This window comes from Callithrix jacchus, chromosome 21 (genome assembly GCF_049354715.1).
Source record: "Callithrix jacchus isolate 240 chromosome 21, calJac240_pri, whole genome shotgun sequence".
Classification (NCBI taxonomy): Eukaryota; Metazoa; Chordata; class Mammalia; order Primates; family Cebidae; genus Callithrix; species Callithrix jacchus.
This window is the reverse complement of record NC_133522.1, coordinates 21,866,574-21,889,547: the sequence shown is the minus strand read 5'-3', so window position 1 is coordinate 21,889,547 and position 22,974 is coordinate 21,866,574. Positions and strand designations below refer to the sequence as shown.

The following is a 22,974-nucleotide window of genomic DNA, read 5'->3' as shown; positions in this document are numbered from 1 at the left end:
ATTTACATATTCATGGTTAGGAATATGAATAAAGTTAAAAGGACTTAATAAATGAGTTCTTTTATCAATAAATTAAGGTTTTCATTACACTTAATCAAATTTTTGTGAACTCCAACAGTGTTTTTTTTACCCTGTCCTCCTTCCCTATTTCTCCGTCTCTCCCTTCCTTCATTTCTTCCTTTCTTCTCCTTCCTTCTTTTGAGAAGCTAAAATAAGTGGTTTTGACATCTGGCTTAAAAATATATCCTCACATCCTCTCCCACAAGAACCTCTCTGATATTTCAAGTAAATCCTCTACAAAAGTTTTGAAGTTCTAAAACAATCACAAAGTTTTATTATCTCTCAAGATTCTCCAGGACTATGAAAACTCAGGTATGCCAGAATGGCATTGGAAAGGAACAAGAAGTGCAACTGTTAGCTTTGTTCCTCTCCAGTTAGGGTAGCTGCATTGCTACTATTTTTCTGCAGCAAAACCTGCTTCTCTAAGTTTTTTCCTATCCCCTAGTCCCCAGCATTCTGGACTGCAAAAGTATGTGACCATCCTATCCACAAGTAGTGCATATTTTTGTTAAGAAAACAGAGGAACATGTAATTGATTTCTTATTAATGAAAAGAGGCTGTTGTCAAAATAAGAGACAATTTGAGAAAGAAGGGGAAATTCAGCCTGTTGCCACATCACTCAAGGCACGCTGTACTTGGCTTAACAATTAAAGGGAAATGAATTGAAAATGAAGACTTGTTACATTTTCTTTTGTAGTCAATTCTTCTTTCAACCTCTCCCAGGAAGGAGAATGTGTTTTTCCTCCCAAACAAGGAGCAGCAGGGGTTATCTTTTTTTGGACAAGCTAAAATCTATCTCCTTGTCAAAGGAGACAGACCAGGTCAAAGACGACTCTGCCTCCCAGAACAGAGAAGACTCTGCCTCCCAGTGCAGAAGCTGAGATTCTGGTTCATGACAAGAACAAAGGATTCTTGGGAGGAAGCAAAATGCCGTTTCACTTGCTGGGCCACAAACTGCAGCACTGATTTAAAAATTATATATATGACATTTTTTGAGCCATGCCAAAACCCTTTTCTCTTTTAGTGTCTAGTGGTTAGTTTGTTTGTTATGTGTGACATCCTTTTTTTTCCCCTCTAAGAACCATGAAACTATGCAAAGAATAGAAAGACCACAGGATGGTCCTATGGGGATGTCACTGCTTGAAAAGCAAAACTGCTAGTGAATTAACTATGTTTTGCAGGGATTAAGAACAGTCAACAGTCTGCAGCAGAACGAATGTGATTGGAATGTTTTCAAAGGCCTTCCCCGACTCAAACATTTTTTTTTTTTAAGAAAGAGTCTCAGTTTTGTCACCCAGGCTGAGTGCAATGGCATCATCTAGACTCACTGCAACCTCTGCCTCCTGGGTTCAAGCAATTCTCCTGCCTCAGCCTCCCGAGTAGCTAGGATTGCAGGTGCCTACCACAATGCCTGGTTAATATTTTTGTATTTTTAGTAGAGACGGGATTTCACCATGTTGGCCAGGCTGGTCTCAAACTCCTGACCTCGGGCGATTCACCCATCTCAGCGCACACAGTGCTAGGATTACAGGCATAAGCCACTGCAACTGGTCAACTTTTTATTTAAAAAAAATTCAAACCTACAGAAATTGCAAGTATAGTAAAATAAGCACTCATATGCCCTTTGTGTAGCTCTGTGCTGATTGGTAGGATAGCCACTATCCACATGTGGTGATTGGCCACTTGAAAAGTGGCTAGTCCAAATTGAAATTTGTTATTCTACATGTCTTTCTAAAATACAACTAATTCCTAATGTTTTCTGAAAAGTGGATAGATACATTGGCCCTGAACGAAGCAAATAAAAATTGAATAAATATAAACCACATAAAATGATATCTAGAAAATATACATACATAAAGCATATATATATGCATATAAAGTCTAGACCCACAGGTATGTATCTGTGTTTAAAAGTTCAAAAGCCAATGGTCAGTGACTTTGAGGCTTTACAGTTATGTATTTGTGGGTCTAGTCTTTATATGCAAATATATACTTTATGTATATATACATATATATAGAAATGGATCTTTGGGTCTACTCTTTATATGGAAATGTGTATGTTTTACATATGTATATTTAACATATATAAAAAACAGATATGTATCTGTGGGTTTAGTCTTCATTTTCTTTTTTTTTCCTGAGACAAGAGTTTCACTCTTGTTGCCCAGGCTGGAGAACAATGGCGTGACCTCGGCTCACTGCAACCTCCACCTCCCAGGTTCAAACAATTCTCCTGCCTTAGCCTCCCGGTAGCTCGGATTACAGGCATTTGCCACCATGTCCAGCTAGTTTTGTATTTTTAGTAGAGATGGAGTTTCTCCATGTTGGTCAGGATGGTCTCAAACTTCCGACCTCCAGTGTTCTGCCAGCCTTGGCTTTCCAAATTGCTGGGATTACAGGCATGAGCCACTGCATCTGGCCAAGGCTTCATTTTCAATGCATCATTCAGAAAAATGTGATCATTTGGTGGGGTTGGATGAGGGTGTAGGCATCCAGCTCTTTAAATGTGTTTGCTGTTTCTCACCCAAGCCTAGTGAGTTTATTTATTCTCACATGACATGTATAGTAAGTTAGAAATAACAGAGTTTCTGTTTTTGTAAAGTACAGTAACAACATAAGTTAAAAATGGAAATCTTAAACACTAGGATGTTTCTTCCTGGTGATTGTAATTTTATAAGCCAGCTTAGATCCAAAACTTATCTATTTGAAAGTTCCTTTGTATACCCAATCCAATGAAAGCTATAATATAAACAGAATCATCAACACTAATTTGGGATTAATTCTTATTTAATAATCAATATTCAAAAATTCACCATTGGTAAAACAGTGAAGTTATTTTTTAAAGGTTCAAAAGTCAAGTTGGTGACTTTGAGCCTCTTTCAGTCCCCTCCATACATACTGTGGCCAGATTGCTTAATAAGTAAATAACACATAGTCACATGGATAAGGTCCGCTTTAAGTGTCTCTCATGAGAGGTTTTTGTGTATGTTTGTGTTTATGACTTAAACAAGCTCTGAATATGTTTCCAAATGAGAGCTTCAAAAAAATTTTATGGCATGCCAGTTTTGTTAACCATTTTTTTCTTCTTAACCAGTAAAGTCACATATTTACTTTGTAGAAAACTTGAAAAATGAAGAAAGAATAAAGAAAATGGAAACTACCATATATTATTAAAAATTTCTGAGAATCATTTTCTCAGTACCATACACATAGAATATATGTGTGTGGATATACAAACATATATACATATGTATGCATGTGCATATGTACATAAATACATATATATGTCTTTTATAAATTTGGAATCGTATATCTGAGGAATGTCCTGCATACATATCTCTCTTTCATAAACTTGGAACTATATATCTGAGGGATACTGAAATTATATGATAAGAATTTTCCAGATTATTAAAAACTTTATGAAAAACTTCCCTATTTGAGGAATTTTTGTTGTTTTCATTTTTCTAATCAAAACATGATTTAATTCTTACTTTTATTTATTCCGTGTATGTGAATCTTTGGTGCAGGTCTGATTATTATTTCAGGATAATTCCCAAGGAATAAAATTACTAGGTCAAAGGGAATTAATAATTTTTAGATACTTCATGCATATTGCTAAATAACTGTCCAGTAAAATTGTATCAAGTGATATTCTCACATGATATTTGAGAGGGACAAGTTCATTTGCCAACACTTATCATTATGCTTAAAAACATCTTTCTCAATTTGTAAAGAAATCTTTATCTGGTTTTATTTTGTAAGTGAGTATCAACTGTCTTGTTTTCTTTTTTATTTGCTTTTTGTCTTTTCATTCTTCTATTTGTGAATTGGCTGTCCTCATTCTTTTCTTACTTGTGTTTGGAGAAAGTCAAATTTTTCTCACTGGTTTTTTTTTTCTATTGATTTATTATTATTATTTCATTTTATTATATGGTAATGTTTCTAACCAGGTTTTCTTTTGACTTTAGATTATATTTATTTATCTTTTATCTTTTGTTTTTTTGAGACAAGGTTTTGCTCTGTTGCCCATGCTGGAGTACAGTGGCTTCATTCCAGCACACTGTAACCTCTGCCTCATGAGTTCAGATGATGATGATTCTTGTATCTCAGTCCCACAAGTAGATGGGGCTACAGGTGCCCGCCACCATGCCTGGCTAATTTTTTATTTTTTTTTTAGTAAGGTTTCACCATGTTGGCCAGGCTGGTCTCGAACTCCTGGCCTCAAGTTATCCACCTACCTCAGCCTCCCAAACTGCTGGGATTACAGGCTTGAGCCACCATACCCTATCTGATTTTGTGTATTTATTTTATAGAAATTTTCATAAACTGTGTAATAAATCTATCAGTCTTACTCTTCCTGGTAGCGATTCTCAAATGTAATGTGCATCAGAATTTTTTGGAGTGCTCATTAAGACAGAGTCTCAGGACCCACCATCAGGGTATAATAATCCTGGGTTAGCATCTTTAGTAAGTAGGGTCATAATCCTTTGGTGTGACCCTGGTGACTGTTTGCTAGAATGTACCTAGCTACTTCTACATAAAATAGTTAATAAACCACACTGTGAAATACTGTTTTGGATTAATACCTAAAAAGAGTTTCTCATAGTAATGTCACATAAATAGCTATCTATATTTTCATGTATTAAATTCTCATCTGTGTAATGTAAAATATTCAGTTTGTCAAATTAAAATAATTTGTTAAAAGTTTTTTACTGAAGTTGTATTTAATCTGTAAAACAATTTGAGGAGACTTCACATGTGTGCAATATTGTGGCTTCCTATACTAAAACATTATATATTTAGACTTCTATTTATTTATAGATTCTTATAATGGTTTCCTTTAGAATTTCTCAGTTGTCTTTATATAGGTCTTACATATTTCCCAAGCTTATTTTGGTACTATTCATTTCAAAAATTTATATTATAAATCATAAATGGAATTTTTCCTATACTGTTTATAAATGACAATTGCTAGTGTATGTGAAGGCTGTTTATGTCTTACTCAGGCTGAACTCAAACAACTATTCAACTCTTGTAGTCTTAGAATTTCTAAATTGGTTCTCAGGGTCTTCTGAAAGACAGTCGCATATCATCTGAACATAGCGTTAAATTATCTCCTCCTTTCTAAAGCTGTATTTTTCTTTTCTTGCTTTATTGGCAAAACTCACACCATACCAAAATGTAATTATGTCAGCAGGCATATTTATCTTATTTCTTGTTTTAATTTTACTGTCTAAAACATTTTAACAGTCGTAGTTAATTGTGATTCTAGCTATTGATGTAAGATAAATATTCTTCACATAAAGAAAGAATCCTAAATCTTGGATTTTGCAAGTTTTACTAGATAAAAATGTTGAATCATTTTAAACAATAAGCCTTACCTTGTCATGACATTTTCTTCAGTTATCATTTTGAAATTTATTAAAGTGGTCATACGGTTTTACTTCTCTAATCCTTTGATGTAATAAAAAATTTTAGTGACCAATTTTAAAGTTGCTTTTAAATAGTGAATCAAAAGTCTTGCTATGGTTTATTTATTAATATAGTAGTCCACTTACTTATCAGGATATACTGTGAATAATTTTTAGATGTTATTTAAATGATTTAACTTTTCCAGTTTTTTTTTTTTTTTACAACTTTTAAAAAATAGTTGAGACTCAAAGTCACTATTTGCTGTTCTGTTTTGCTTTTTGAGTAGAGAAAGGAATGGTGCTACAATTAGATTCTGGGAGTCCTAGTTCATCTTATGTGAATGAATTGAAAGTTCTCAGTCATGTGTAGAAAAATAGTTGGAATATTTTCTGGGTTATTACTTTCTAGTGTTGTTTCATAAATTAAATAATTCTGGGGGATGGGTTTGGTGGCTCACGCCTGTAATCCCAGCACTTTGGGAGGCCAAGGCGGGCATATCTCCTGAGGTCAGGAGTTCAAGACCAGCCTGGCTAAAATGGTGAAATCCCATCTCTATTAAAAATATGAAAAATTTGCTGGGCATGATGGTGCATGCCTGTAATGCCAGCTACTCAGGAGGCTGAGGCAGGAGAATCACTTGAACCTGGGAGGCAGAGGTTGCAGTGAGTCGAGATCCTGCTGTTGTACTCCTGCCTGGGCAAAAAGAGCAAAACTGTGTCTCAATCAATCAATCAATCAATGGATCAATCTAGGGTTTTATTTTGTGGACTTTATCAGGTTCTAGGATCATGGTAATTATATATATACCTAGTTCTGAAATACATGTTAAGTTACAGCTTTCAGCATAGTATGTATAGGTGATATGCAAATAATTATCAGATGATAAAGATGGTCCTGACTAGTTTAATGTAGTACCATTTTGATACTTTAGCAGTGAGAAATATCAGTAAGTAAAAAGAGTTTCAATAGCAGTCTGGGAATCTGCTTTTTTAGTTTGTAGAGCTTGTATTTAGTCTTTTTAAAAATTGTGTATTAGATTAGACCCTCAACTTAACAATTCCCCTGAATTGCATGGCTGAAATACAACTTTTCTGTTTTTACATAACATGCCATTTTTCTGATTGCCAAAATGCAGAATTTTTTTTTCTTCTAAAAGTTATAGTTGGTTTTTGGAAGCCTTCATAATGGGAGGCTGAATTTCCTCCCAATGTTGTAGTTTTTAAACATTGTCAAGATCACTTTCAAATAAAAATTTGTCATTGCTTTTTCTCTATCCATTCATGAAACAAGGTTCATGTGAAAAATTATAAGTAAATAAATAAGGAAAGAAATATTTTTCCCTGATAGTTCAGAACTTTATTATACTGTTAAGCTGTTCCAAAGCAGGATAAAATTATTTTAAACCTGCAAAAAAAAAAAAAAAAAAAGACCTTTGAATGGTGAGCAGAGGTAGATCCATTCCTGGTAGACCCAAAGGAAGACACTCCCTACTTCATTATGGTCTTCTCCTCTCACTCTGATCTGTAGCTTCCCATAAGCATCTCTGTCAGCCTGGTTTTCTTCTCTTCACCTAGGGTCAAAGAGGGAGAGGGAAAGGCTTGTTCCCATATTGCTTCCATTTAGAAGCAATCCTGGGATGTAGAAGATATCAGATTTCACTGCCAGCCAATGAGAAAGGAAAGGGAAAACATGCCAATTTTGTCAGAGTTTTGAAGACCTTTCAACTCAACTTTAGGACAGGAATTCACAAGGATATATTTCTTGCTTTCAAGAATATTATAAAGCTACAGGAGGTGACAAGCCTCATTGCAGAACTTCTATAGGAACATTAGCCTTAGGGATATAGATGAAAGAATGTTTACTGATATGATTTGGTTCTGTGTCCCTACCAAGTCTCATCTTGAATTATAATCACCATAATCCTTACATGTTGAGGGTGGGACATGGTGGGAGGTGTTTGGATCATGGGAGTGATCTTCCCCATGCTGTTCCCATGATTGTGAATAAATTTTCATGAGATCTGGTTGTTTTATAAGGGGCTCTTCCTGCTTCACTCATTTACTCTTCTCTCTTCTGTCGCCATGTGAAGAGGGTCCCTGCTGCCTGCTTCCCTTTCGGCCATGATTGTTAAGTTTCCTGAGGACTCCCCAGCAATTCAGAACTGTGAGTCAATCACACCTTTTTCCTCTATAAACTACCCAGTCTCAGGTATTTCTTTATATTAATGTGAAAATGGGCTATACAGTTAGTAACTTTGAAAGAGTGAATGAGGCTTCTGAATATTACTGACTCTGGTGTGCTGCAGGAAAACACAGGAGGTTGACCCATGGAGCCATAGAGAGGTTCATGCTGTAGATATGAACTTGAGCAACCCTAACATATCTGTGGCAATTGATACTGTAGGATAGTTTGAGGTCTTAAAAGGAATATCAGGCTGGATGTGCTGGCTCATGACTGTAACTCCAATGCTTTGGTAGGCTGAGGCAGGAGGACCCTTTGAGGCCAGGCGTTAGAGACTATCCTGGGCAACAAAGCAAGACCCCATCTCTATGAAAAAATAAAAATTAGCTGGGTGTGGTGATGCACGATTGTTGTTCTAGCTTCTTGGGAGCATGAGAGAAAATCACTTGAGCTCAGGAGATGGAGAGGCTGCAGTGAACTATAATTGCTCCACTGCACTCCAGCCTAGGCAACACAGAGTTAAATCCTGTTGCAAAAAAAAAAAAAAAAAGAGAGATGAGGGGCAGTAAAGAATCCTGTGATCTATGACATCTATAGCCAGGCTCCTGGAAAAATATGGTGTATGAAACCCTGTGGTCAAGAGCATTTAAAAAATTGTGATAAGCTCAGACTAAAGCTTTGGTCAGTAGTAACTGTATCAGTTTCCTAGGGCTGCCATAATGAAGCACCATAAATGGCCTAAAATAAAAGAAATTGATCATCTCACAATTCTAGACGCTAGCAGTCTGAAATCAAGGCATCAGCAGGGCCACACTCTCTCTTAAGTTTGTGAGAGACTCTTCTTTGCCCTCTTCTTAGCCTCTGGTGGTTTGCTGGCAATCTTTGGTGTTCCTTGGCTTGCAAAGGCCTAATTCCAATCTCTGTCTTCATTGTCACAGTATGTTCTGTGTATATGTTTTTAGATGGCTATCTTCTTCGAAGGACGCCAGTAATATTGGACCAGGGGCTAACTGCTCCAGTATGACCTCCTTTCATCACTAATTACATCTGCTACAACTCTTTGTCCAAATAAGGTTACGTTCTGAGTTACTGAAGGTTAGGATTTCAACTTGTCTTTTCTGAAAGGGATTCAGTTCAACTCATTACAATATCAAATGTTATACAAAATATGATGGACACAGAGAAAAGGTCATTGTATTTTGCATTTAGGAAATGATTGGTGACTTTTGGGGGAGCTGAGATCAAGGTAAAAGCCAAGTTCACAGCAGTTGACTAGTGAGTGTGAAGTGAAGAAGTGGACAGCTAGCTGTGAAAGGCAGAGGGAAATAACAGAGGGTGACGTAAGAGTGAGAATATAAGACTTTCTGAGAATCAATAGGTGATCATCATCATTTCCTTACTCCATAAGGAAAGGGTCTTGAGTCAGCAAGGATGCCAATCTAATGAAGTAATGTTGGAGTAAATGCCCTTATCATGCAAAATGACATTTTAGTCAATAGACTGCATATATGATGATGGTTCCATAAGATTATAATACCATCTTTGTACTGTATCTTTTCTATGTTGAGATGCAGAAATACTTTCCATTGTGTTACAATCGCCTACATACGGTAACATGCTGTACAGATCCATAGCCTAGAATCAATCGGCTATACCATCTATGTTTGTGTAAGTACACCATGATGTTGCTGTGCACATGACGAACTTGCCTAAGGGTGCATTTATCAGAACGTGTCCTCATCGTTAAGTGATACATGATTGTATTAAATTATTAAAATTCTACTAGATCAGGATGTATTTCTTATTAATATAAATTTATAAGCAATTCTAATCAATATTAAACAATATAGATAAAGGTATATTAGAGTCTATATATATGTTTACATATATATCCATATGTAGGTAAATATAAAAATTTTTGATGCTTTGCACTGTTTCCCAAGATTCATAATATTATACAATTACTAAGGATAGCACGGTTGTCACAGACAAAAGGCATTTACAATTTATAATCTATTTTTCTTTCAGAATCTAGAAAATTATTTGATTTTTCTATGATTAAGTAAAAGCTGTTTCATTAAAATTTAATCCCCCCAAAACTTTCCAAAATATGCAGATCTCTGAAAAGTTAATAATTTCTCTGCCAAGCATGCCTCCTGTATTTAAGTATTTATGAGCATGTGATGAATGTGTACTCTAAAACACAAATAGAAAGCTTTCTTATGTATTAATGAATATTTGATTAATTAAGCAGATATTAGAATTGCACATCACTTCACAGTTGTTTGATTCAGAATAGCATCTGGTTTCAGTGATAACATGAATCATGAAAACTAGTACAAATGTGGTCTTATGTTCTTCTCATAATCTCTCTCCTATGGAAAGTAAACAGGAACTGTCAAAAATGTATCTAGCGCTTCTCAGGGGCTACTGTTCTGGCTTGGTCCAACTCTGGACATGCAGGCATTTTTCCTTTTAAGGACAATGAAGCCCTGTCTGTGCAGGCCATAGTGTTACTCATGCTCCAGGAGGCCAGAGATCCGGGAAGAGGAAAACTGAGCCCTGAGCAGGTTCAATGTCGCCCCCCTCAGGAGCACCGCTGCAATGGAAAGCTTCAGTTACCATGGAAGGGATACTGTCAGGCCAAAGAGAGAACTCCTGTTTTCAAACACAATGAAAAAAACTACAAAAATGACAGAGAAGGCATCGTTCTCTGTCTAAATGTGAGCCCCAAACAAAACCTCCTTGATTGAATGTGCCTCTTCTGGCGTGACCCGGACACTGTCCCTGATGTGCCTTTCAGGTGTCTGTGAGGCAGCACTGTCCATAACGGTGTGTCAGGTGCGGGGACTTTTCCAGCTGTCTCATGACTCTTAGGCAACCTGGCCTTTTCCTGGGACTTCAGTGGGGCTGGCTATGGTCCTTTCAGATTTAGCTATGGGAAGCTGCCTCCTGCAGGGCTTCAGTCGGTGGAAACTGCCTGGACTTAGAAATGGTGGCAATGCTGTAGTTGGCCCTGAATGGACCCTGGACTTTGGAGCCTCCTGATGACACAGTTGCTTATCCTCGTTATCAATGTGAAAACCTCATCAAGTGTTACATTTCCAACCTCCTGACTGTCCTGTGACTGACTTGATGCTATTAGGCAAAGCTCAGGTCAGAAGGACTGTCATAAAATTGCTGACTGGACTCTATCTCAGGAAAAGTTTAGCATGTCCTGGCAACTTTCAGGCTCACACCACTAACTCTGAGAGGTGAAGGGTTTTATGTAGAATGGTAACCTACTTAAAACTGACTTATAAACAGAGGTATGCCAAGCAGACTCATCCCTGGTCTTACAGAGAGAATGTCAAATGGTTGAACCATGTGCTTTCTCAAAGTCAGTGACAGCAGGGATGAGGAAGGGGTTGGTAATGTGAGAGAGAGCCGGGACAAAGGCCAAATCAATACCAAATGAGTTGTCATTCTCCCTACGGTTTTCACACACACCCAAGCATTTCACTCGGGAGATACCAGAGCAAAAGGAAGATTAATGTTACATGTAGTTTGTTCTGATATAACTGTCACTAGCACATGGTGCACACTCTCCATGAGAACACTTCTGTTTCATTAATCACGCTTTTTTGAAAATGTGACTAAATGTAAGTGATGTCAATTTCCAGTACTGCTTTTGCTTTGAGGATTTAACCATATTTGGTAGATGCTTTTATTTCTGTATTGGCCATGAGAAAGATTATTATGGTATGCAATGTAGTAAAATATTGTCTTATGTAAAGAGAGAAATAATCATTTTTATTTACATTCCTGAGCAACCCGGGTCAGTCTGCCCTAAGGAGTTTCATTTTCTAAAGAATAAGTCTATGAAATGACCTCATCATAGATTCGAGTAACACCATGAAACAAACACTGCCTTGGGATTTTTGCTATGTGTAGTCCCCTTAATTTTCTAGAACAAGACAAAAGACAGTTGTTGTGAATAAAACTCTGATTCGTTATTTAATTTTAAAGACCTCCCAGAGTTTGAGATAATCAAAACAAACTTATTTTCTGCTCCTATTAAGATAAAAATAACAAAATTAATCTACGAGTGATAGACTTTTAAATGTAAATTTAAAATAAAAAATATATCTTTAAAAGACTAATTTTCTTCTTGTCATTAAAGACAAGGAATTTATGTGTGTATACTGCATTTATAACAATGAAATAGAAATACAATAAATTACAATGAACAATAGAAGGTTAAATTATGTTTTTTTTTTTTCTTTTTATTGCATTTTAGGTTTTGGGGTACATGTGCAGAGCATGCAATACAGTTGCATAAGTACACACAGGGCAGTGTGTTTTGTTTGCTTTCTCCCCTTCACCCACATTTGGTATTTCTCCCCTGGCAATCCCTCCCCACCTCCCCCTCCCACTGGCCCTCCCCTTTTCCCCCATAGACCCCAGTGTTTAGTACTCCCCTCTCTGTGTCCATGTGTTCTCATTTTTCATCACCCGCCTATGAGTGAGAATATGCGGTGTTTCATTTTCTGTTCTTGTGTCAGTTTGCTGAGAATGATGTTCTCCAGATTCATCCATGTCCCTACAAACGACACGAACTCATCATTTCTGATTGCTGCATAATATTCCATGGTGTATATGTGCCACATTTTCCCAATCCAGTCTATCATCGATGGGCATTTGGGTTGATTCCAGGTCTTTGCTATTGTAAACAGTGCTGCAATGAACATTCGTGTGCATGTGTCCTTGTAGTAGAACGATTTATAGTCCTTTGGATATATACCCAGTAATGGGATTGCTGGGTCAAATGGGATTTCTATTTCTAAAGCCTTGAGGAATCGCCACACCGTCTTCCACAATGGTTGGACTAATTTACACTCCCACCAACAGTGTAAAAGTGTTCCTTTTCCTCCACATCGTCTCCAGCATCTGTTGTCTCCAGATTTTTTAATGATCGCCATTCTAACTGGCGTGAGATGGTATCTCAATGTGGTTTTGATTTCCATCTCTCTGATGACCAGTGACGATGAGCATTTTTTCATATGATTGTTGGCCTCATATATGTCTTCTTTCGTAAAGTGTCTGTTCATATCCTTTGCCCGCTTTTGAATGGGCTTGTTTGTTTTTTTCCTGTAAATCTGTTTGAGTTCTTTGTAAATTCTGGATATCAGCCCTTTGTCAGATGGGTAAACTGCAAAAATTTTTTCCCATGCTGTTGGTTGCCAATTCACACTAGAGACTGTTTCTTTTGCCGTGCAGAAGCTGTGGAGTTTCATTAGGTCCCATTTGTCTATTTTGGCTTTTGTTGCCAATGCTTTTGCTGTTTTGTTCATGAAGTCCTTGCCTACTCCTATGTCCTGGATGGTTTTGCCTAGATTTCCTTCTAGGGTTTTTATGGTGCCGGGTCTTATGTTTAAGTCTTTAATCCATCTGGAGTTAATTTTGGAGTAAGGTGTCAGGAAGGGGTCCAGTTTCTGCTTTCTACACATGGCTAGCCAGTTTTCCCAATACCATTTGTTGAACAGGGAGTCCTTTCCCCATTGCTTGTTTTTGTCAGGTTTATCAAAGATTGTATGGTTGTAGCTATGTTGTGTTGCCTCTGATGCCTCTGTTCTGTTCCATTGATCTATATCTCTGTTTTGGTACCAGTACCATGCTGTTTTGATTACTGTAGCCTTATAGTATAGTTTGAAATCTGGTAGTGTGATGCCCCCCGCTGTGTTCTTTTTGCTTAGAATTGACTTGGCTATGCGGGCTCTCTTTTGGTTCCATATGAAGTTCATGGTAGTTTTTTCCAGTTCTGTGAAGAAAGTCAATGGTAGCTTGATGGGGATAGCGTTGATTCTGTAAATTACTTTGGGCAGTATAGCCATTTTCACGATATTAATTCTTCCTAACCATGAACATGGAATGTTTCTCCATCTGTTTGTGGCCTCTCTGATTTCGTTGAGCAGTGGTTAGTAGTTTTCCCTGAAGAGGTCCCTTACATTCCTTGTGAGTTGTATTCCAAGGTATTTTATTTTTTTGTAGCAATTGTGAATGGCAGTTCATTCTTGATTTGGCTCTCTTTAAGTCTGTTATTGGTGTAGAGGAAGGCTTGTGATTTTTGCACATTGATTTTATATTCTGAGACTTTGCTGAAGTTGCTTATCAGTTTCAGAAGTTTTTGGGCTGAGGCGATGGGGTCTTCTAGGTATATTATCATGTCGTCTGCAAATAGAGACAATTTGTCTTCCACCTTTCCTATTTGAATACCCTTTATTTCTTTTTCTTGCCTGATTGCTGTGGCTAGAACTTCCAGTACTATATTGAATAGAAGTGGTGACAGAGGGCATCCTTGTCTAGTGCCGGATTTCAAAGGGAATGCTTCCAGTTTTTGCCCATTCAGTATGATATTGGCTGTTGGTTTGTCATAAATAGCTTTTATTACTTTGAGATACGTTCCATCGATACCGAGTTTATTGAGGGTTTTTAGCATAAAGAGCTGTTGAATTTTGTCAAATGCCTTCTCTGCATCGATTGAGATAATCATGTGGTTTTTGTTTTTGGTTCTGTTTATGTGGTGAATTACATTGATAGACTTGCGTATGTTGAACCAGCCTTGCATCCCTGGGATGAATCCTACTTGATCATGATGAATAAGTTTTTTGATTTGCTGTTGCAATCGGCTTGCCAATATTTTATTGAAGATTTTTGCATCTATGTTCATCATGGATATTGGCCTGAAGTTTTCTTTCTTGTTGGGTCTCTGCCGGGTTTTGGTATCAGGATGATATTGGACTCGTAGAATGATTTGGGTAGGATTCCTTCTTTTTGGATTATTTGGAATAGTTTCAGAAGAAATGGTACCAGCTCCTCTTTGTGTGTCTGGTAGAATTCGGCTGTGAACCCGTCTGGACCTGGGCTTTTTTTGTGTGGTGGGCTCTTAATTTCTTCCTCGACTTCTGCCCTTGTTATTGGTCTATTCATAGTTTCAGCTTCCTCCTGGTTTAGGCTTGGGAGGACCCAGGATTCCAGGAATTTATCCATTTCTTCCAGGTTTACTAGTTTATGTGCATAGAGTTGTTTGTAATATTCTCTGATGATGGTTTGAATTTCTGTGGAATCTGTGGTGATTTCCCCTTTATCATTTTTTATTGCATCTATTTGGTTGTTCTCTCTTTTCTTTTTAATCAATCTGGATAGTGGTCTGTCTACTTTGTTGATCTTTTCAAAAAACCAGCTCTTGGATTTATTGATTTTTTGGAGGGTTTTTTGTGTCTCAATCTCCTTCAGTTCAGCTCTGATCTTAGTTATTTCTTGTCTTCTGCTGGGTTTTGAGTTTTTTTGATCTTGCTCCTCTAGCTCTTTCAATTTTGACGATAGGGTGTCAATTTTGGATCTCTCCATTCTTCTCATATGGGCACTTATTGCTATATACTTTCCTCTAGAGACTGCTTTAAATGTGTCCCAGAGATTCTGGCATGTTGTGTCTTCGTTCTCATTGGTTTCGAAGAACTTCTTTATTTCTGACTTCATTTCATTGTTTACCCAGTCAACATTCAGGAGCCAGTTGTTCAGTTTCCATGAAGCTGTGTGGTTCTGGGTTGGTTTTTGAATTCTGAGTTCTAACTTGATTGCACTATGGTCTGAGAGGCTGTTTGTTATGATTTCAGTTGTTTTGCATTTGCTGAGCAGTGCTTTACTTCCAGTTATGTGGTCAATTTTAGAGTAGGTATGATGTGGTGCTGAGAAGAATGTATATTCTGTGGATTTGGGGTGGAGAGTTCTGTAAATGTCTATCAGGTTTGCTTGCTCCAGGTCTGAGTTCAAGCCCTGGATATGCTTGTTGATTTTCTGTCTGGTTGATCTGTCTAATATTGACAGTGGAGTGTTAACGTCTCCCACTATTATTGTGTGGGAGTCTAAGTCTCTTTGTAAGTCATTAAGAACTTGCCTTATGTATCTGGGTGCTCCTGCATTGGGTCCATATATGTTTAGGATCGTTAGCTCTTCTTGTTGTATCTATCCTTTTACCATTATGTAATGGCCTTCTTTGTCTCTTTTGATCTTTGATGCTTTAAAGTCTATTTTATCAGAGATGAGGATTGCAACTCCTGCTTTCTTTTTCTCTCCATTTGCTTGGTAAATCTTCCTCCGTCCCTTTATTTTGAGCCTTTGTGTATCCTTGCATGTGAGATGGGTTTCCTGGATACAGCACACTGATGGGTTTTGGCTTTTTATCCAATTTGCCAGTCTGTGTCTTTTGATTGGTGCATTTAGTCCATTTACATTTAGGGTTAATATTGTTATATGTGAATTTGACACTGCCATTTTGATGCTAGCTGGCTGTTTTGCCCTTTAGTTGTAGTAGATTCTTCATTATGTTGATGCTCTTTAGCATTTAGTGTGATTTTGGAATGGCTGGTACTGGTTGTTCCTTTTATGTGTAGTGCCTCTTTCAGGAGCTCTTGTAAAGCAGGCCTGGTGGTGACAAAATCTCTGAGTGCTTGCTTGTTCGCAAAGGATTTTATTTTTCCTTCACTTCTGAAGCTCAGTTTGGCTGGATATGAAATTCTGGGTTGAAAGTTCTTTTCTTTAAGGATGTTGAATATTGGCCCCCACTCTCTTCTGGCTTGTAGAGTTTCTGCTGAGAGATCTGCTGTGAGTCTGATGGGCTTCCCTTTGTGGGTGACCCGACCTTTCTCTCTGGCTGCCCTTAGTATTTTCTCCTTTATTTCAACCTTGTTGAATCTGACAATTATGTGCCTTGGGGTTGCTCTTCTTTCGGAATATCTCTGTGGTGTTCTCTGTATTTCCTGCATTTGAGTGTTGGCCTGTCTTGCTAGGTGGGGGAAATTTTCCTGGATAATGTCCTGCAGAGTATTTTCCAGCTTGGATTCATTCTCTTCATCACATTCTGGTACGCCTATCAAACGTAGGTTAGGTCTCTTCACATAGTCCCACATTTCTTGGAGACTTTGTTTATTCCTTTTTGCGCTTTTTTCTCTGATCTTGGTTTCTCGTTTTATTTCATTGAGTTGATCCTCAACTTCTGATATTCTTTCTTCTGCTTGGTCAATTCGGCTATTGAAACTTGTGCATGTTTTGCGAAGTTCTCGTATTGTGTTTTTCAGCTCCTTTAATTCATTCATATTCCTCTCTAAGGTATCCATTCTTGTTATCATTTCCTCAAATCTTTTTTCAAGGTTCCTAGTTTCTTTACGTTGATTTAAAACATGTTCTTTTAGCTCACAAAAGTTTCTCATTATCCACCTTCTGAAGTCTAATTCCGTCATTTCGTCACAGTCATTCTCCGTCCAGCTTTGTTCCCTTGCTGGTGAGGAGTTTTGGTCCTTTCTAGGTTGCGAGGTGCTCTGCTTTCGGGGGTTTTCCTCCTTTTTGCGCTGGTTTCTTCCCATCTTTGTGGATTTATCCACCTGTCGTCTGAGTAGTTACTGACTTTTTGATTGGATCTCTGAGTGGACACCCAGATTGTTGATGATGGAGTATTTCTGTTACTTGGTTTTCCTTCTACCAGTCTAGCCTCTTTGCTGTATGACCGCTGAGGTCCACTCCAGGCCCTGCTTGTCTGGGGTGCACCTGTAGTGGCTGCGGAACAGTGAGGGATGCTACCAGTTTCTTTTTCTGCTATCTTTGTCCCAGGATGATGTCTGCCGAATGTCCGTCTTATGGATATAGAGGGGTCAGGGAGTTGTTTGAGGAGACAGTCTGTAGGAGCTCAAGTGCTGAGCTGTGAGCTCTGTTGTTCATTCAGGGCTGCTAGGCTGCTATGTTTAGTTCTGCTGCAACCTAACTCGTAAGAAAACCCCTTTTTTTTCCTCAGATGCTCTGTCTGGGGGGGGGTTGGGGCTTTCCTTGTGAGTGTCCGCCTCACTGTCCTGCCCAGCTAGGAGGCAGTCTAGTCACTTTTTGCCTGCTGAGGCTCCGCCCTGTTGGTGTGAGGTTCGCCCTTTTCCTGCAGGCTCCGCCCTTCTGCTGTGGTCTCCGCCCTGTTGCCTCGGGCAACGCCCTGCAGCGGAGTCTCTCTGTTGTACCTGGTTGCCTCGGCAGAGGCAGGCTGCGTCAGCAATGGGCGTGTACCTCAGTAGGGGCTGATTGCCTCGGTGATGGCTGACGCCCCTCCCCCGCGGAGCTGCACTTTAAAAAAAAAAAAACCTATTCACCGGGAGCGTTTGGAATCGCCGTTTTGTTTGTCGCACTGCGCTCCCCCAAACGCTGAGTCCCTGGGATTTCCTGGGCTGGGTCACAGTTCAAGACCCGTTCAGTCTCAAGTTCAGCCCTCTCGGGTCTTAGTTTGCCGGTTCAACAGGGCACCCGTAACAGTGCGCTTTTGTATGGAGCACTGTGGAGCGCCTCTGCGCTCCGGCGCAGGCCGGAGCCGCACCGGCTGCCGGTTATGCCAGCGGAGACCTCTGCCTGGCGTCCCGCGTCTCTTTTATACCTGGGAATTTCCCTGTTCTGTGGGCAACTAAGATCCGTCTGGAAATGCTTCCCCGACTCACCCTCTCCATGCGTCCAGCGAGAGCTTCAATCCTGGGTTGTTCTCACAGCGCCATCTTGAGTCCTCCTCCAAATTATGTTTTAAATATAGGAAAATGTAGGAAAAGTAAGTATATTTTTAATTTTTATTTTTTTAAAGGAAAAAATAGGGTAGAAATTAGAGTGGCCAGAAGGGGGTTCTTTTTGGTTTCTTTCCCTTTCTCTCCTGTAAATTAAAAGCTAACTTAAAAATACAGTTTACTGTTTAGTTTTATCAATAAGGAATAAAGATAAAACCAGGGCTGCTAGATTTTCATTGCTCCCACTAGTTTAAACAAGAGATTTTTTTCTCTTTAGTTAATTCCTCTCTCCTACTTCCCTTCCTATCACTATTTTTTCTCAAGACCTATAAAGTGATCCCTGCAGTCCAGATTGGCCAGTGCTGCCTCTGCCCCCATCCTCAACCAAAGTTCTGTCTTTGCAAACCTTCCAGAGAGGATTTTAGTGATGAACTCCCTACCAAACAGAAATTAGAAGTAAATTAGGAGAAAGGAACCTATTCCATTTTGATGATTTAAATGGTAGTTATAAAAACCTAGTTACACTCTGAACTTCTTTTTGGGAGGGACTTTCAGAAACCATGGGCTTGAGTAGTAGCATGAAAGGCAGTGAATGGCCATGTAACATGATGTTTTAAAAGAGTGCTGTGTTTTCTGAAGAATTTGAGAGTTTGTAAAAGACCTCCAGAATTAGTAAGCAGATTCTGACTCATTTTGTAATATAGCTCCAAATCATCTTTCCATCCTATCTTACATAAGAAATACATGTAAGAACCATAATTTTTACTTCCTTTTTGTGCTCATTTTATAAAGGTAGATAGAGCAGAGCAATTCACCAGAGAGTGAATTAAAGGCAAAATTGTGATAACACATTATCCAAGTGAAATCTCAAGAGAAATTGAAACTGACATCATGTAACTTTTTCAAATAATAATTAGGTCCTGGCAGAAAAGAAAAGTCATATATCTATAACAATTGTTGAAGTTCCAAGTAAATAAGAAGTCAGGAATTCCAAGTTCAATATGTAAGACAAAAAATTATGTTAGGATTTTGTTTTAACATTGATGTGGTTTGGCTGTGTCTCCATTCCAATCTCAACACCAGCCCATGAAAGCAGCTGGGAGGGGGGCTGTACCATACAAAGCTACAGGGGCAGAGCTGCCCAAACAATGGGAACCCACCTCTTGCATCAGCATGACCTGAATGTGAGATCTGGAGTCAAAGAAGGTCATTTTGGAGCTTTAAAATTTGACTGCCTCACCTGATTTTGGACATGTATGGTCCCTGAACTCCTTTGTTCTGGCCAGTTTCTCCCATTTCGAATGACTGTATTTACTCAATGCCTGTACCCCATTGTATCTAGGAAGTAACTAGCTTGCTTTTGATTGTACAGTCTCATAGGTGGAAGGTACTTGCTTGTCTCAGATGAGACTTTGGACTGTGGACTTTTGGATTAATGCTGAGTGGAGTTAAGACTGAGGGACTGTTGGGAACGTGAGGACATGAGATTTGGAGAGGCCAGGGCAGAAGGATATAATTTGGTTGTGTCTCCAATCAAATCTTAACTTGAATTGTATCTCCCGGAATTCCCATGTGTTGTGGGAGGGACCCAAGGGAAGGTAATTGAATCATGGGGGCCATTCTTTCCCATGCTATTCTCATGATAGTGATTAAGTCTCACGAGATCTGATGGGTCTATTCAGGGGTTTACACTTTTGCTCCCTCCTCATTTTCTCTCCCCACCACCACATAAGAAGAAGTGCCTTTCACCTCCCGCCATGATTCTGAGGCCTCCCCAGCCATGTAGAACTTTAAGTCCAATTAAACCTCTTTTTCTTCCCAGTCTCAGGTATATATCTTTATCAGCAGTGTGAAACGGACTAATACAAATACGGAGAAAATGAAACTTTGATTGCTGGAATAATTCAAACAGTGTTGCACAGGCTGGCTTAGGGTCATGTTTCCTGAACTGGAGCAAATGGCAGTGGGAAATGCATTACTGAAACCACAGGATGAGCCTGCAGCTTCTTCCTCTTGTGTCAGTCTACATGTGGCTGGGGATAAAAGATTGGTAACTTAACTGACAAGAAATTCCAATGCCTTTGTGATGTCTTAATAAGGTCATGTTATGATGTAGAATATAAAATGATTTTTGTTGTGACCTAAGGTTTATGTTCTCCCATATGTTGAAATCCTCACCTCCAATGTGATTAGAAGTTGGGGCCTTTGGGAAATGATTAGGTCTTAGGGAGGAACCCTCACAAATGGGATTAGAGTTCTTACAGAAGACACCAGAGAAAGATGCTTTTCCCCATCCACAATGTGAGTACATAGCAAGAAGATGTCATCAATGAGCCAGAAAGTGGGCCTACACTAGACACCAAATCTGTCAGTGCCTTGATCTTGGATTGTCCAGCCTTTGGAACTATGAAAAATAAATTTCTATTGTTTATAAGCTATCCCATTTATGATATTTTGTTATAGCAGCCCATACAGACTAAGACAAGTTTTTGCAAGGCAAGCCTTCAAGACATTTTGAATAGGCAAAGGTCTGCGATAGCTTGACTCCCTTAGCTGAGTAAATGCTTCAACAGCCAAACTGAGATTTCTTGTCTTGGCAGAGTGGTTGATTGATGTGACCTCTGATAAGTCATTTAAGTTTTCATGCATTAGGAAAATTGGTTATAGCTTTTAACTCAATTTAGGAATTATTAGAAAATTAGAATTACAGAGATGAATATTATATTACTTTAAATAACTGGTAAAATATAGAGGTATAAACATTACTGTAAGGGTGTTCATTCAAAGTTTTAGGATCTACCTCAGAGGAAAAGAAGAGAGGGGTTGGAAGCAGAAATATCATGACCTACTGCAAAAACATAACTGTGATTTATAGGTGCTTACATAGCTTTGTCCTTTACCATACCCTAGTTCTCAGGGTTATCCTTTAAAACAGGGAAGAAATGCATTTTTATCACTCTGTGATTTAACCAGTGGACAAGATTATGACTTATAACCTTGGATTTTAAGACTGTCTATGAGCATAATTTGAAGATGAAATTTAATAGGGTTCTTCTATAGTCTTAAAAGAAGAATTCAATAAGGGAAGAGTTCTTTTATCTACTAGTGGTTTATAAAACAGATCCTGGGCATGACATCACAGTGCAATGTACTTGGTTCAGATTACTCCTTATTATCTATTGGTCCAACTACTGCAAACAGAAGATGCCCTTTGCTATTATAATGGGTCTCTGATGGGCATTACAGGAAAGTGTGCAAAAATAAAACCCCCAATATTCTTCCTTTTTAAAAATCTGATATTACTCCCTTTTTCTCCCCATTCATGTTTCTTTTGCTCTTAGTTGAATGGGAATGAGATGTGAAAATACATATATAAAATCATGCGTTCATCAAACACAGTTATCTTCTGAATTTTCCTTGTTTGGTTATTACATCGTTTTGGAAAACTTTGACAGAAATACATTAAGAGAAAATTGCATGAAAGGTAGGTCTATTGTAAGGTACTCACTTTTAATTAAAATATATCTAATCTTTTTTCAAGTATGGGCTTTTCGTATCTAATTATACAAAGACTTATGGCAGAGAAGAGGTAGCTGATTTTCTTTCTCTTATATTCCCTCCTCACTTACAGTATATTTTTCAGTATTTTATGTTGGATGCTTCTTTTTAAAAACCCTATACTCAAACAATTATATACTGAAAAGCAACTTTAAGATTATTATAAGGTGATTATACTAATGGATCTAATTTTCCATGCCTTTCTAATTCATGCCCATTGGTAGAGTCCTTATTCTAGGTTGGCTGTGTGATTAGAACAAAGGGATTTTAGCAGAACTGATGCAAGCAGAAGGCTAAAATATGTTTCTACATTTCTTCTTTCTTTTGTAGACTCCTGCCACCACCATGAGAAGATGCTGTTTCCAGCTTGAAGGAGAAATATAACAGAAGTCCAATGAAAGAGAGCTGAGTGTCCCCAATGATGCCATCGAGATGAGCTAACTACAGTTAACCAGCCAGGTGACAGCAGATACATGAGTGAGCCCATCTGAGAGCAGGTGAGCATAGCCCAGGGTAGCAGAACTGCTGAGCCAGTCCCTTAGTTGACTCAGAATAGTAAGTGGTTGTCTTCAGCCATTAATCGTAGAGTGATTTGTTATACAGCAATAGTATATCGATACAGGATCATTGGTTCCAGAATTCCCATATTAGAGATGAGAAAACTAAGGCTGGGGATCTACATTTTCCCCAACTTAATATAGCTACTAAACTCCCCAAATTTTAGAGTTGACAACTCTACTTATAAGTTATATAAAATCCGGAGCACCTAATTATTGACAAACTTCTCAATCCTTACCAGCTAGCTCCAGATGATAATGTATAAACTGTTTTCTGGAATTATTTTGATTAGTATTACACTTAAAGTTAAAGATTTTGTTAAGCCTAAGCATTACAGAAATTGTCATTCATGTGAAGTTATTCTCTTGTGCCTTGAAAAGCTATATTTGGTGTGCTGAGTTTGTAGTTGCATTTGATGCTTAATGGGGTTAGCCCTGTGAAGCATATTGCAAGTGTCCTCTAGAGACTGGACTGGTTTCCAATTGATTTCGAGTTGCAATTAAAATTGTTGTCTTTCACAAATAGCAACTACATTGTGTCAATTGATGACCTTTCAAAAACTACTGGAAATAAAATCTGAAACTTTGAAACTACAGTAGAGGTTACTCTGTAATATATGTGAGACCAGCAATCATGAATTGGG

The 22,974-nt window shown here is 38.3% G+C and overlaps 1 protein-coding gene across 2 annotated transcripts in view; it reads left to right on the top strand.

Annotated features, from left to right (window-relative positions):
• The window catches only part of SAMSN1 (SAM domain, SH3 domain and nuclear localization signals 1), a 555,105-nt gene that overhangs the window by 190,794 nt on the left and 341,337 nt on the right, over positions 1-22,974 (top strand). For both annotated transcript variants that reach the window (XM_078358566.1, XM_054248946.2), the window contains exons 4-5: positions 7,562-7,635; positions 22,104-22,270. The gene's annotated coding sequence lies outside the window, so the exon portion shown is untranslated. The remainder of the gene's footprint in view (positions 1-7,561; positions 7,636-22,103; positions 22,271-22,974) is intronic.